The sequence below is a fragment of the Taudactylus pleione genome, unplaced genomic scaffold (assembly GCF_031769625.1).
Source record: "Taudactylus pleione unplaced genomic scaffold, aTauple2 ptg000393l, whole genome shotgun sequence".
NCBI lineage: Eukaryota > Metazoa > Chordata > Amphibia > Anura > Myobatrachidae > Taudactylus > Taudactylus pleione.
In genome coordinates, this window is record NW_028284794.1 from 7,522,217 (window position 1) to 7,538,248 (window position 16,032).

The window sequence follows — 16,032 nt, forward strand, 5'->3', positions numbered from 1 at the left end:
AGACAAGGGTCTCAGCTGCAGTAAGCCCAAGTGGACTTCCTGCTCTAATAAAGCAGGAAGTCTACTACTAATATCACTCGTGATGTCAGTAGGGCCTCCCACAAATGCCAGGCTTTCCAAAGGGAATGCCTGCATTTGTGCAGCCACCCCCCCTCCCCGCATACAAAATAGGGCAAGCTGTCACTCACCATCGACAGCCGCCCCATCTTGTAGCGAGCCCTGGAGTGACTGAACTTCAGTCGCTCACTGGGGCTTGCGCATGCACACAAACCGACGCGGCACGGGCGCAGTAGGGAAACATCGATCCCCTTGCAAGCAGCTCTGAATCAGCACCTATGTGTCTTTAATTCCTTCGTGGACTTGTTGTGAAACTTTATCCTCTATAGGGACTGGCTCTATCTGGACTTCTACTTGCATATTGTCTTTTCACTACATTTACCTCTTGACCCTATATATTATTATTTTTTGTGTGCAGTGAAAATAAACCATTACATCAGTTTCATCTGCTCGGTATCTGGGTGATAGAAGAACAATGAATCTTCACACCTGTCATAATCACTTTCAAAATAATCGCTTCATCAGTGATCTTTTTAATACTTTTTAACTTCTGAAAAATGTAATACTTTAAAAATATTATCATTACATGTTTACTAATGATACTAATATTAACTAATTAATAAAAGTTAAATTTTAATTATACATATATCCTTTAAATGGAATGTAGTCATCATGCCGACGGGCAAAATATCAACATCATAATCCCAACAGCACCAGGATCCAGGTACCAAAATCCCAACCGCTGACATCCCAAAGGTAAGTATCGGACATTAGGGGGAGGGTTAGGGTGCTGGGTTAGGGTTAGGAATTAGGGGGAGGGTTAGGCACTAGGGGGTAGGGTTAGGTTTATGGTTGAGGATAGAGATAATAAGTTTAGGCACTGGGGGGAGGTTAGGTTTAGGCACCAGGGAGGGAGTGTTAAGTTTAGGGTGCAGGGAGGGGGAGGTTAGGTTTAGGTACTAGGGGTGGAGGTTAGGATTAGGGATTGGGAGGGAGGATTAGGGGTAAGGTTTAGTCTTACCTCCTTACCTTATTGGTGTTGGGATTCTGACTGTCGGGATGCCGCTTTCAGGATTTTGACCTGCGACATCCCAACCGCCGGGATCTCATGCCCAATCCCTTTCAATAGTGTCCCAGCAAAAAAGTATACTTCTTTTCTCTCTCGACCTACTACCCTCTGAATCTTGGGAGCACCACCAACCTAATTTGACCCTGAGGAGGTCACGTATATCTTTATATTTGTTATCTGTGATATAATTTGTAAAACATTTATTTGGTTTCAGTGCAGACTTTCCCCTCTTCTTGTAAACCATTAGTATGACAGTATCTTGAGTGAGGAAGTGATATAATCTATATTTTGGGTGTCAATACAAGATTGACAGTAAAAAGATCAACAGTCAATAGGTCAAATGATCAACATGCAATAGGTCAGCAGGGACAAAAGGTCCACAGGTATAAAAGGTAGACTGACAAAAGGTCGACAGTTCAAAAGGTAGACAGGGTTAAAATGTCGATACTGTAGGTTGAAATTGTTGACAGAGAAAAGAAATAGATGGCGCTCTCACAGAGTTATTTGGAGATGAATGTACAGTACACCATTTTTTAGTTAGATATGGATTTCCATACTGTGCATATACACCAATATTGCAAAAGTATAGATCCATAAGTGATGACACTCCAAGTTCATTCTCTTATCTTACAGCTCTGCTCTCTAACTCTCTAAACACGCCCGGTGAGACCTGCACTCTTTTCACAAACAAGGATGCTGCGACGATCTGTATTTCAAAGGCATCCACTTCAGCCGACATTAAGCAGAATGAGTCTTTGTTTCTGGTGAGTTTAATCTTCAGGTCAACAGCATTTAAAATTAGTTTATGCTGGTGGAAAAGGTCGCAGTGAAGCGGTCCAGCAATTCAACCATGCGACTCTGTGCGGTTTGCTCTGCGCATTTTCTAGAACCTGTATTCGGGCCATCCAGCACCCTGTTGTTATGTTCGCCAGCCACATCTTTGTAAAATAATCCTGTGGTGTGCTTTGTTGACAAAGCGTCTGAGCTATAATTTAATATCGTCTTAATGTACAGTATGCACGGTGGGCGTAAAGATTGTTGGATTGTGATATGAGCCTGTCGCCCAAAGTAACATCCACTTGGCTGAATAAAGTCGCTATGAGGTAATAGCCGTGTTATCGGTTCATACGATCTTGCACGTCACGTACAGCTGGGTGTTGTTCAGATCTTAGTAGTGTTCGCCGCTGACCGCTATATAAAATTCAAGCAGTGCTGTGTCAGGTAGCGCCGCAAAAGTTTGAACTTCGATGTATAGACTTCTCTCTACACTAGTTTGTGTTGGGGGCATGTCAAAAAGATCCAGGTCTGTTTTTTGTGCATTCAACGGACTCGGAGTGTATGAAAGACATGTTGTTTAAAAAATATCACCAACACCACCTTTCGGATTTCTCTTCTTCTTTAAGCTGCGTTATCTCCGGTTTTTATTTAAAAAGGGGATGCTCCAAGGAGGAAGTGCTATCGTGCGCTTCTGTTTTCTATTAGACATGCCTTTTCTTGTCTATATTATTCCTGAGCCATCTTGATTGGATTGGTTCACCTCGTGTATGTTATTTACTATGGCCATTGTGGCTTGTCCAGTAACGTATTTTGCGATATTACATGTCATGGTCTCCACATTTAGCTAACTCTAGACCTCTCCTGAAAAGAGGCACCGCTTTTCTGAAAAGGCTTCGAAAAATACCGCCTAAACCGCATCCGTACATGTAAGTGCTGCTGTGAAGACCAGGTAATCCATTACCAGCTTGAGTTTTATAATATTGCGCTTAGAGCACCGTATCGCCATAATTTTTAATAGGGACCATTCTGTCCGGTTAATAGATATAGTTTTACGATTGCTTTCCTAAACTTAAATGCTATGTTCTCACTCTGGTGGTTCTTTATCTCTACGGTAATTGTGTCAAAATGTGCTTTGCACAAAGGTACGTAATTGGGCTTCTCATATCGAATTGTGACCATTTTGTTGTTATGCCCCTTAATTTCAACAGCCCATAGCAATGGTACATAACTATAGCCGACCCTCTGGTGTTTGATAATGTCTGTGTACACCTACAATGTATATTGTCCTCCGTAGATGTCAGTGCACGGCTTTAAAAACCTAGTTTTATGTTGTAAACTGAGTACTCTTGTCAGCTTAACGCCGGCTGTGAGCTGGTACATCGGCTTATTGTTGAAGGATATGGCACATTCAAGCGGATCGTACCATAGGTTTAACCCGCCATCCAGTTTATGATGGTAATTTTCAGAGTTAAATGCTTCGAGTAGAGCATCGATTGTTTCATAAAAACCTGGTTTAATGCACACCCTTGTGACATCCACTTTCAGACCATCCCACCTTGTTATTTTCAACACACAATCGCATATATTGATTGTATTCCACATGTGCGGGTATTGTGTTTCTGTAAGAGCTACATCCCATTCGCTGCTTAAGTTTATCGGCTAACTATACAACAAGTTTTGATACAGTAGCAAGAAAAACGGGAATTCTTATACAGCGCTACACCTGAAAGTGAGCAGCTAACAGTCAGATCGCAGTCCCCCCATGGACTAGTAAACTTTTAACTAAAAAATTGATTGAAAAACTGACACAAGCGCTACCTCTTTAACCAAAAAAGTTCATGATAGATGATGATAAAGATGGTAGAATTACTTATGTAACTATGTCTGGTACATTGAAAACAATCATAGGGTGTACACTATTTATTGACATGGAACATATAAGTATAAAACACAATACATATGACACATAAAAACTTCAGCTTGGTAACTCTGATGTAAATAACTATGTCACCAAGAAATCACAGATGCATGACATATATAATACATATAAGTCCAATCCCGGTGTTTATAATATACGGTGGCTGCTTTACCAGAATTATGCAGGTCATGGGTATAGGTGTAAAAAATTGCGGAGAGGTAGTCTGGGTCCCTCAAATCCACAGGTCCATTGATTCTCCACAATCCTGGTGCTGCAGTGGTTCTAACTCCCTCCTGCCAACGCGTTTCGGTACTCCGTGTACCTTTATCAAGGCCTGGAGGTGTAGATGATTGGGCTCTCTTAAATACCCCTTTTGATGATGACTTCCGGTTCCGGTTATCACGGACCAGAAGTGGTCGTCCGTTTCTAATTGCAGTCCCTCTAAAACATTCTGTATATCCTCCCAGCTTGAAAGCAGCATGTAGACATGTTCTTGTTTATTCCTAAGATTCCCTTTATTTATTTTCTATGAACGCTTGTTTAAAGCGTCAAACCGGAAGTTCGAGTCGTCAAACTGGAAGTGACGTCATCGAGGGTTACGGTAAAACATGTCCCAGGAAATATGGAGCGTGAAATTAGTTCCACATCATAATAGGCTGGGACAGCAGCTCGCTACGACAAGCACCGGCTACATGTGTATTTTCGACCTCCGACCATCTTATTTATTTTAATCTTTTCCACTTTGTAAATTCTGTTATAACTTCGCTGTACAGATCTGCCAACGTATAAAGCGGCTTAAGGGCCTGATTCAGAGCCGCTCATAAGCTGCCGCTCGTTCGCTCCGAGCGATGTTTGCCCAACTGCGCATGCGTACGGATCGTTATACACAAGCGCGAACCAGTCAGAGCGGTCGAAATTCATGTGCTCGCAAAATAGCGAATGCCTGATAATTTGAGTGACAGAAAGAGGTGTATGTGGGTGGTAACAGTGGAAGGTGCTTGAAAACGGGGAGTGGAGATCCGAACGCAGGCGTGCTTAAACGTCAAAACGGGCGTTTTATGGGTGTGCATAATTAAAACAGCAGCATCATTGACCACGTCACTGGGTTATTTTATAGCCCGAACTGCTCGCAAAATTGTGGTAGCAAAAACCAACCACAAGAATAGCGAGCAGCTCATACCCTGGTCGATGTACTCGATTAATCTAATAAATAGCGGACATGACGTAGGATGCGAGCGGCCAGGGGGCGTAGTTTTCCAAAAAACGCCCGCAAGTTTTGTTTGCTCGTTCAGACCTAGAGGCGTGAACAGACCGCAAACAGCGAACGGTTCATTTGAATAGCCACTCCTATTTTCTGGACGAGCGAGCGCTAATTGCGTCTGGCTCTGAATCAGGACCAAAGTCCATTAGTGTTCACATCCTGTATGACGAATATTTGCTTTCTGAAATATATCCTTATATTTGGAGATACGTACATGCTCACCGATGGCTAAATGAGGCTGAATTTAATTTGTTTTAAAGCAATCGCCGTATGTCATCTTCAAAATACTAATTGCACACGGCGTACACTTAATTGTTCTATGATACGTGTTATTATAGCTGTATATGAAGTCCTGTAAAACATCTACTGTATATATCTGTAGGTATTCTGCGCTGTGAAATAGCGCCACTTCCTTGTTTTTAAAGTCCTATTGAATCTTTCTATAACCGCTGCCTTCACGTCATTATTGGTCATAAAATGATGTATATCGTATTTTTCTAACACTTTTTTTAGGATTTTGTTTAGAAACTCTTTAACACGGTCGGTTTGCAGTTTCTTTGGTACGCAACCCTGCTGAAGTATTTTTTCAAAAGCTTTAGCAATGGTTGTAGAATACTTAGACATTAGGCTTACAGCCCACGCCCTCTTACTGAATATATCGATAATGGTTAATATATACTTCAAACCATCAATGTACTCCGCAAGGTCTATGAGCGATATCAAGTCGCAGTGCCATTGCTGATTTATATCCAATATGCAGATCATATCCCTTTTATAGTTTTTAATAGCCGGCTTATGTAACATATACGCATCTTGTTTTTGCATCCATTTTTTAATATTGGTTCTTTTAAACACACCTTTATTGGCCTTATAATATTTATCAAAACCACAATAACCACCAGGGGTTCAACACAATGTAATATGCCTTTTTCATCTACTTTTTTCGGTTAGCAGCGCACCGTGACGCACTGGATCTTTTGTTCGTAGGCATAGCAGACTGCTAGATAAAGATTTATTCACTTTTATAGATATCTCACTTGAATCAAATAAACAATATTCATAGCTTGTAAGCTTATTTTATAAATCAACACACTATTTCAAGGGACACAGCATCTTACTGATAATGCTACATCTAACAGCATTCATTATACACTATGATTTCATTCCCTGGTTAAACACCAGCTGCTAACCGCTCATTTTATATCAAACACTATCAAAATGAAATCAAGCACTATCAAAATTATATAAATTAATATAAAAATGATATTAAACACTATCAAAAGGGGAGGAAAAGTGGGAGTGTCAGGGGGAGGGGTTGGGGGCGTGATATCTGGAAAATAAATTTTAATGAAAAAGGCTACTCTATCTACTCTAGTGCATTATTGGCCTGTGAGCCCTAACAGCTTTGTTTAATCTACCTTAGACCCTATCTGTGCCATTATAGGTTTATTATTACTGCCATTTCTCAGTATTGTGATTGTGAGGAGTCATAGGGGTAAATGTATTAAAGTGAGAGTTTTTAGAAGTGGAGATGTTGCCCATATTTACCAATGAGATTCTTCTTAACATTTAACTAGCACCTTCAAGCAGATAATAGCTAGAATTTAATTGGTTGCTAGTAAATATACCCCCTAGACTTCTATTTTCCATTCAATGTTTAATTTTATCATATACCATCTGTGACAGAGAGATTTTCTCAAAACTGCACCTACCATTGTACTGTTCTAATCGATTATATATGTCTGACTGCTCACAGGAACACCTCGTGTTAATATGTTATTTAATTTACCAATATTCTTTACATCATTGGAAACACAGCACTATAGGAATGCTGCAACACATACCTCATGTTACATTTTAAGTGTAGGAGACACCCAAGCAGCGCCCTTCAGTTGCTTTATCAGGTGTGCCCTGAAGTCTCGCAAACCTACCCACAACTATTTACTAGGGATGGCCATCCACCATCAATGATTCATAATCAATGATGGTTTATGGCCGATGTTGAATGCTTTACAATACACAAATATGTAGTTGATGACATTAACTCTCCAAGAGGATTATGGAAGTTCAAATCAGCATTGTTTAAGGAGTATCCTAATTTTACTAGGAACTGAAATTAAAAGTTGTATAACTGTTTGTTTAGGCGTATGGATCTCCTAATCTGATATTGAGAAAGTAAAGTTTACAGGGTAAAAGCAAAGATAGAAAAAGTTCAAATGAAGTTAAAAGACTTTGAAAAATGCCCTGGGTTTGTGGAAAGGGAAATCAAGGTCAATCAAAAACTGGAGGATTTTTTAGAAATAACAAAAAAAACTCCATAGAAAAGGGGCAATTAGAACTAGACAATGTGAGATCTTACGATAGGAAATATAGGGATCAGTCAAAACCTTATAATAGGAAAATAACTCAATTATATAAACAAGACAGAAGCATAACCAGGTGTCATTGGGAAACATGGCAGAAACATATTGTATACTTTTTTACATTTGTACTAACAAATTGTTAGCAGCCACAGAACATATCTTGCCAATTAATGTTTATTGCTTATATGACTGTCAGAGAATATTTAATTACAGTATATACAATTTTTAGATATTTGTCACAAGCTTCATACACACACCCAAATTTGTACAAACCGGTCAAGCAAGTTCATTCATTCTGCAAGTTAAATGAATAGATAAGTAAGCCAGTTTGTATATGTGTGCATATAGATTCACATTTAGTCATTGTGTAGAAGCACCACAGCAGAGAGTGACACCCCAGGCAGCAATGCACGAGTAGTGACAGGTGCAGGGTGCTAGAATGAACACTACATTCCTTAATGTACAGAAAAAAAGGCAATACACACCAGGTGGTCACTTTGAAGCATACCATTAAAAAGCCCAGAAAGATAAGTTCAGGGACCTGATTCAGGAAGGATCACAATTGCAAAGCTGCATGCAGGCCAGCGTGTAATTGCGATCCTTATAAGTATGCAAATGAAGCAGGAGGTTTCTGACAGCTGCTGCTGCCTTTATAATCTCAGTACTGCGATGGAGGTTGCAGGCTGGGATCACAATCATGACAATCGGTGGTCGGTGGTCATGATGGTGGACGGTGCTGGGTGGCCGGACAGCTGAATAAGCCTCAGCTTAGTCAGGCTGGCCGGCTTGTGAGCCCAGTACACTGCTTTGATCAACATAGATCCTGGGTTGGCCACTCCTGGAAGATGGGGCAGACACGCCCCCATTTCTGGGAACGACGGCCGCCCCCGCACCACCCCTTAAATATCTCTGCCTGTCAATCAGACATAGGCATTCAAGGGTCTGCGTGTGATTACGCAGGACTCATTCTGCACATTCGCAGAATGGGTCCTGTGCACACGCAGATTCCTAATGATCGGGAATCTGTGATGCTGAATCAGGCCCAAGGCACAAAAACGTAACAATGTTTTTATGGTATAACTCCAGTGCCTCCACCCTAGCTTTAGTTGACAGTTAACCATAGATGCAAGGAATGCTGGGGAGACCTTAAATTGCCTCCTTGTTATATTAACACATACAATTGAGAAATTATATATATATATACTGTCAGGTGCATAAATATTGGGACATTGACAGAATATTCATATTTTGGCCTCTATTCACCACCACAATGGCTTTGAAATGAAACAAACAAGATGTGCTTTAACTGCAGACTTTCAGATTTAATTTGAGGGTAATTAAATCCAAATCAGGTGAACAGTGTAGGAATTACAATGGTTTCTTATGTGTCTCCCACTTTTTAAGGGGCCAAAAGTAATGGGACTATCAACTCAAAGCTATTTCATGGACAGGTGTGGGCTATTCCCTCATTATTTCATTATCAATTAAGCAGGTAAAAGGTCTGGAGTTGATTCTAGGTGTGACATTTGCATTTGGAATCAGTTGCTGTCGACTCTCAATATGAGATCCAAAGATCTGTCACTATAAGTGAAGCAAGCCATCATTAGGCTGAAAAATCAAAACAAACCCATCAGAGAGATAGCAAAAACATTAGGTGTGGCCAAATCAACTGTTTGGAACATTCTTAAAAAGAAAGAATGCACCGGAGAGCTCAGCAACACCAAAAGACCCGGAAGACCACGGAAAACAACTGTGGTGGATGACAAAAGAATTATTTCCCTGGTGAAGAAAAACCCCTTCACAACAGTTGGCCAAATCAAGAACACTCTCCAGGAGGTAGATGTATATGTGTCAAAGTCAACAATCAAGAGAAGACTTCACAAGAGTGAATATAGAGGGTTCACCACAAGATGTGAACCATTGGTGAGCCACAATAACAGGAAGACCAGATTAGAGTTTGCCAAACTACATCTAAAAAAGCCATTACAGTTCTGGAACAACATCCTATGGACAGATGAGACAAAGATCAACTTGTACCAGAGTGATGGGAAAAGAAGAGAAGGAAAGGAACTGCTCATGATCCAAAACATAGCACCTCATCAGTGAAGCATGGTGGTGGTAGTGTCATGGCTTGGGCATGTATGGCTGCCAGTGGAACTGGTTACCTTGTATTTATAGATGATGTGACTGCTGACAAAAGCAGCAGAATTAATTCTGAAGTGTTTCGGGCAATACTATATGCTCATATTCAGTCAAATACTTCAGAACTCATTGGACGGCGCTTCACAGTGCAGATGGACAATGACCCGAAGCATACTGCATAAGCAACGAAGGAGTTTTTTAAGGCTAAAAAGTGGAATGTTATGCAATGGCCAAGTCAATCCCCTGACCTGAATCCGATTGAGCATGCATTTCACTTGATGAAGACAAAACTGAAGGGAAAATGCCCCAAGAACAAGCAGGAACTGAAGACATTTGCAGTAGAGGCCTGGCAGAGCATCACCAGGGATGAAACCCAGCGTCTGGTGATGTCTATGCGTTCCAGACTTCAGGCTGTAATTGCCTGCAAAGGATTTGCAACAAAGTATTAAAAAGTGAAAGTTAGATTTAGGATTGTTTAGTTTGTCCCATTACTTTTGGCCCCTTAAAAAGTGTGAGGCACATATAGAAACCGTTATAATTCCTACACCGTTCACCTGATTTGGATGTAAGTACCCTCAAATTAAATCTGAAAGTCTGCAGTTAAAGCACATGTCGTTTGTTTCATTTCAAAGCCATTGTGGTGGTGAATAGAGGCCAAAATATGAATATTCTGTCAATATCCCAATATTTATTGCACCTGACTGTATGTATGTATGTATATATATATATATATATATATATATATATAAATATATATATATATATATATATATATATATATCTGAGTGTAGCTATATGCAAGGATTATCTAACATTGTTTTTTTAAGGTTATTTCTATTACGGATTTGAGCCACTGTAGGTTGACCTCTCTTCTGGCTATTTTAGTGGGTAAGTATAATAGTTATTTAGGAGCTAGGTGGTTGTTTTCTATTATGGCTATGGTTACTCCCTGATACTATAGCTAGTTACCCTACTTTATTCAACCATGCAAATAAATGAGTCCATAACCCAACAGATTAAAGTAACAGATTGTAATTTCACTGCATTACTTAAAGTTATTACATATAAATACTGCAAACATTACACTTCTTCCCAGTTATTCTCCATTCCTCACTTCCTAGGTTTACAGTAGTTAATACATTACATGTCAGTAAATATATAACCTTGTTACCATCAAAACATTACATTCCACATACTTTAACATTCCCATATACCAATTATATTGTAAATTTAGTATATATTTAACTTTAGCGAGTAGTCTGTCACTCTTAGAGAATATAGTGGTCTTGAATCGTTGTATACTATCAGATCCTCCCAGCACATTAAATGTCTGAGACTATAAAGGTGAATTGATACATAAAATTCCATAAGATAGAAGCAGCTTTCTGTAGATGTAACAATTGTCTCCAAATGTTTATCCTTTCCTGTTCCCTGATGCCAGTATAACATTGTATTCTCTCCTCTCACGGATAATAAGGATTAGTTGATACAAGAGCTCAGCTAGAATATGGCAAACTCTGCTCTTCAGGGACCAATATATCTAATAGTGGTAAATAGATGGTCTGTGTTCTGGCACTCACACCTTATATGTCATTACAGTGAATGCTGGGGTGATCCTTAGAGTTCCCACTATCATATGGGTAACCCAATAATAGCCAAAGGTAACTCCATGGGTTGTGGAGATTAAGGCACTATCCAGATTTGTTTATTCACAATAATACTGTAGATAAGCTTTATTAGCATGTGTAGAAAAAGTTGCCAACATTTTAGTCCACATTAGAAACTTTATCAAGGCATAGTGCAATAAGACCTACATATAAATAGATTTTGTACCATGCGCTCCCCTAGTCAATATATCATATTTTAGAAAATGTAGCTAAAGTAAAAAATGTGGAGATAACAGATCTAATGAATGTTATAAACAATATTTTATTTATATAGACACCATATACCAATGCGTCTAGTGATATGGATGGCTATTTTAGACTCTTATATGTCTCCTTTCTGGTAGTAGGAGTATGATGGTAAAATAATCTAATAAAAAATATATATTATGATTAAGTACTATATAGAAGGATCAAGGTATGTCTGGGTGACAGGTGTGCCCTTTGAGGGGGTTACCTTTCCGTAAATATATACGGTACCCTTATGTTATTATATCAGCTCAGTATTTGTCCATACCGACTAGTAGCCAAGAAAAAGTCAGCTAATAGGACTGATCCCAAGTGGATAAATAATGTCTGGTTGGTAGGTGTGCCCTTTGAGGGGGTTACCTTCCCATAAATAAATACGGTACCCTATGTCTAAAAAGACAAGTATGTGTATGTCCCTTTGGCTACTTGCAGTGTGCTAGGGAAGTGAGGGTAACCTTATGTAGAAAGGTAGCTCTCCGTATTTGGATATCCACGTATGTGTCCCTGCACTGTCTGAAGCAATGTCCCGGTGATAGAGTGAGCCATGCAAAGTGTGACTGTAGCGTCCCACTAACGGGGCTTACCGGTCGGCGTCTTCACTGAATGTCATGTGTTGCGCTGTCCATATGGTGTGTGGAGGAGGGGAGCAGTGCGGTATGATGTCAATTGCTGCAGTCAGTCCAGCTGGACCACTCGCTCAACCCTCTGCTTCTAATGCACGCTGCTCTGTAGTATGGCAGAGGAGAGTGCTGTTTCCTGCTGTTTCCTGTTAGGAGGATAAGGAGTAGCAGCGTGAGGCTGTGCACAAGGCTCTCTGCTTCCTTAGTCACGTGTGTGGAAAACTGGGTGTCGACGCGTTTCGGCCAATCAGGCCTTCTTCAAGGATGGGTGTGTCCTGATGCTGGCTGGTTAATATGTTATCAGGCAGCCAATCATCTATGAGGTGGGAGTCTCCCTTAATAATAGGTCTGATGACTCAATCATCTGTGTAAAAGCGTCTTTGGGCTGTTGTTCTAACTTTATAAAAATATATAGTAGAAATCTGATATGAATAGTTAAGCAGTCGCTCAATATAGATCACATAAAGAAAAAGAAAAAGAAAAATTGGATATATGAACATGCAAGTGTGAAGATTGAGGAGTCCACAACATACATTTTACAAATAGTATGTTGTGGACTCCTCAATCTTCACACTTGCATGTTCATATATCCAATTTTTCTTTTTCTTTTTCTTTGTGATCTATATTGAGCGACTGCTTAACTATTCATATCAGATTTCTACTATATATTTTTATAAAGTTAGAACAACAGCCCAAAGACGCTTTTACACAGATGATTGAGTCATCAGACCTATTATTAAGGGAGACTCCCACCTCATAGATGATTGGCTGCCTGATAACATATTAACCAGCCAGCATCAGAACACACCCATCCTTGAAGAAGGCCTAATTGGCTGAAACGCGTCAACACCCAGTTTTCCACACACGTGACTAAGGAAGCAGAGAGCCTTGTGCACAGTCTCACGCTGCAACTCCTTATCCTCCTAACAGGAAACAGCAGGAAACAGCACCCTCCTCTGCCATACTACAGAGCAGCGTGCATTAGAAGCAGAGGGTTGAGCGAGTGGTCCGGCTGGACTGACTGCGGCAATTGAAATCATACCGCACCGCTCCCCTCCTCCACACACCGCATGGACAGTGCAACACATGACATTCAGTGAAGACGCCGACCGGTAAGCCCCATTAGCGGGACGCTGCAGTCACACTTTGCACGGCTAACTCTATCACCAGGACATTGCTTCAGACAGTGCAGGGACACGTACGTGGATATCCACATATGGAGAGCTACCTTTCTACATAAGGTTACCCTCACTTCCCTAGCACACTGCAAGTAGCCAAAGGGACATACACATACTTGTCTTTTTAGACATAGGGTATCATATATATTTACGGGAAGGTAACCCCCTCAAAGGGCACATCTACCACCCGGACATTATTTATCCACTTGGGATCAGTCCTATTGGCTGACTTTTTCTTGGCTACTAGTCTGTAAGGACAAATACTGAGCTGATATAATAACATAAGGGTACCGTATATATTTACGGAAAGGTAACCCCCTCAAAGGGCACACCTGCCACCCAGACATACCTTGATCCTTCTATATAGGACTTAATCATCATATATATTTTTCATTAGATTATTTTACCATCATACTCCTACTACCAGAAAGGAGACATATAAGAGTCTAAAATAGCCATCCATATCACTAGACGCATTGGTATATGGTGTCTAAATAAATAAAAGATTGTTTAAAACATTCATTAGATCTGTTATTATCTCCACATTTTTTACTTTAGCTACATTTTCTATAATATGATATATAGACAAGGTGAACGCATGGTACGAAATCTATTTTTATCGGTATAATTTTGTTGGAGACAGGACATCTCCAGTAGCAAGCAGCCCCCTAAAACAATAAACATCTTGTTGAGCGCTGTTCACTTTTTCCATTTCTGAAGAGCTACATATAGCTGTAATATAAAATGAAAAAGAAAAATCAGAACAAAAACAGGGTTACAGAATGTACAGATATGCTTCCCAGGCCCTTAATCTGGTTACGAATACTAAAACTAATTTGTACTGTAGACATCACATAGTCAGGTATATGCATGTATTAAAAAAGCCTCATATGGAGCTCAACAAAATTTTAATTATGTTCCAATATACTATATTTTCACATGTGATCATTAGATGCAAAAGCAGCTAAGTTAACACCTGTGGTGCTCTATTTTAATCATATCACATATACAATTATAAAACATCACGTTATGTAATATATGGAACATAAAAAACAATAGTAATATCTATATATTTTGTAAGGGCTGTAAAGCATCCAAGTCACAATCGGACAAATGGAACCAATATAATTCCTTATAGTATGACTTATAAACATACAACCTGCATGTCATAATATATTATAGAGATGTGTATTATCAGCTAAATAGGCGGCTGTTGTCATAAATTAATATGTGTCAGAATATATCAGCCCACTTGTGTGTGTATATATATATATATATTTATTATATATGGCGCCCCCAAAAACAGGGGAACCTACCAGTGGGGCATAAGAATGCTGATTGGAATGGGAGGTATAGATATTTTTAACCCTTGCTTTTATATAAATGTTTAATTTGTGTAAGGAAAATAGGTTGGAGGACTGTCCCCTGAAATGAGGGGAGTACTTGGTTCTGTCCAGTGGAAAGCCTGTTAAACTGTGGGGGAACACGAGGACAGGACATTACCAAGGGCCAGAATAGAGAAGGAGAGTGCCCTGTTTGTACAATAAGGAGAGACAGCACGCGAGTAATGGCCCGTTGAGAGGAGCACGAGGGGGGAAAAGACTGCTTTAAAAAAGGGGCATACGTGCGACAAGTGAGGAGAGTGAGGGAAAGTGGCTGAAGCTGGCTGATACGCGGCTGCATGGAGCTTACCTGTTTGTCCAGAAGGTGTTCGCCGATGGTCGGGAGGCTGGGAGAGACACTAGCGGCACCTTGGAAGTGTCCTCCGCTATAGGAGAAGGCGGACGGAAGTGAAGGGGCGTTCAGTCAGGCGGAAGGTGTGTCTGGAGGCGGAGACTTGGAGACTGACAATCCCGCAGGCCGGAGGCAGGTCCGGAGGCGGGGATCTCGAGACGACACCCACCGGAGGCGGAGTAAGACCCTGTGGGAAATAAATACAAAAGTGAAATAGGGATTAACGGAGCTGGATAAGAGACTAGTGACCATATGCACGTTCCTGCCTTCCCACACGCACTCACAGTAAACCCCTGCTTAAAGTCTGGTCATCGCAGCTTATAGTCTCCAGGATTGGGGTCTTACAGTTACACCCCAATCACATTGCTAGCAGCCACCTTGTCTGTTTACTTGACCACAGATTAGTACAAAGAAAGACCCTGCAGCAAGTAAAAGAGACTGGTTCACATCATTATTGTCCCCTAAAAGTAGACCTTCGCGGCAAGCTACAGTAGAGGTGCCTGTATAAAAGAGTAGTAGGGTGGATAAAGCTAGCTCACAAACTATCATAACCAGCGGTGCATAGTAACAAAGTGACAGTTCCCTAAATCATTGCAGCAACTGGCCCTCAGTGCAGTTCATTTTAGTAAAAGACAGTGACTTTGTCTCAGGGCCTGGCGGTCAGCCAGAATGCACAACAAATAAGGAATCAATTGCAGTTAGGAACAATTTAGCCTCCTATTCCTTGCAAGTGAAACTTTAACTGTCCAGCAGGCTAAAGATAAACTTATCACCAATATCCCGGGCAACGCAGTGCACACTCAAGAGGACTTGTTACATTATTAATGGATTAACTTGTAGCTTCTGGCCAGAAAGCGTTAGGATAGTTATTATATGTGCAAAAGTAATTGAAGTTTGGTTGCCATTTCTGTTACAATTCGATTAGAGTGAGTAAGAGTAGTTGTGTCTTATTGTGTTGCATACAATAATTTTGAATCCCACAGGGACGTCAGTTGCTGAT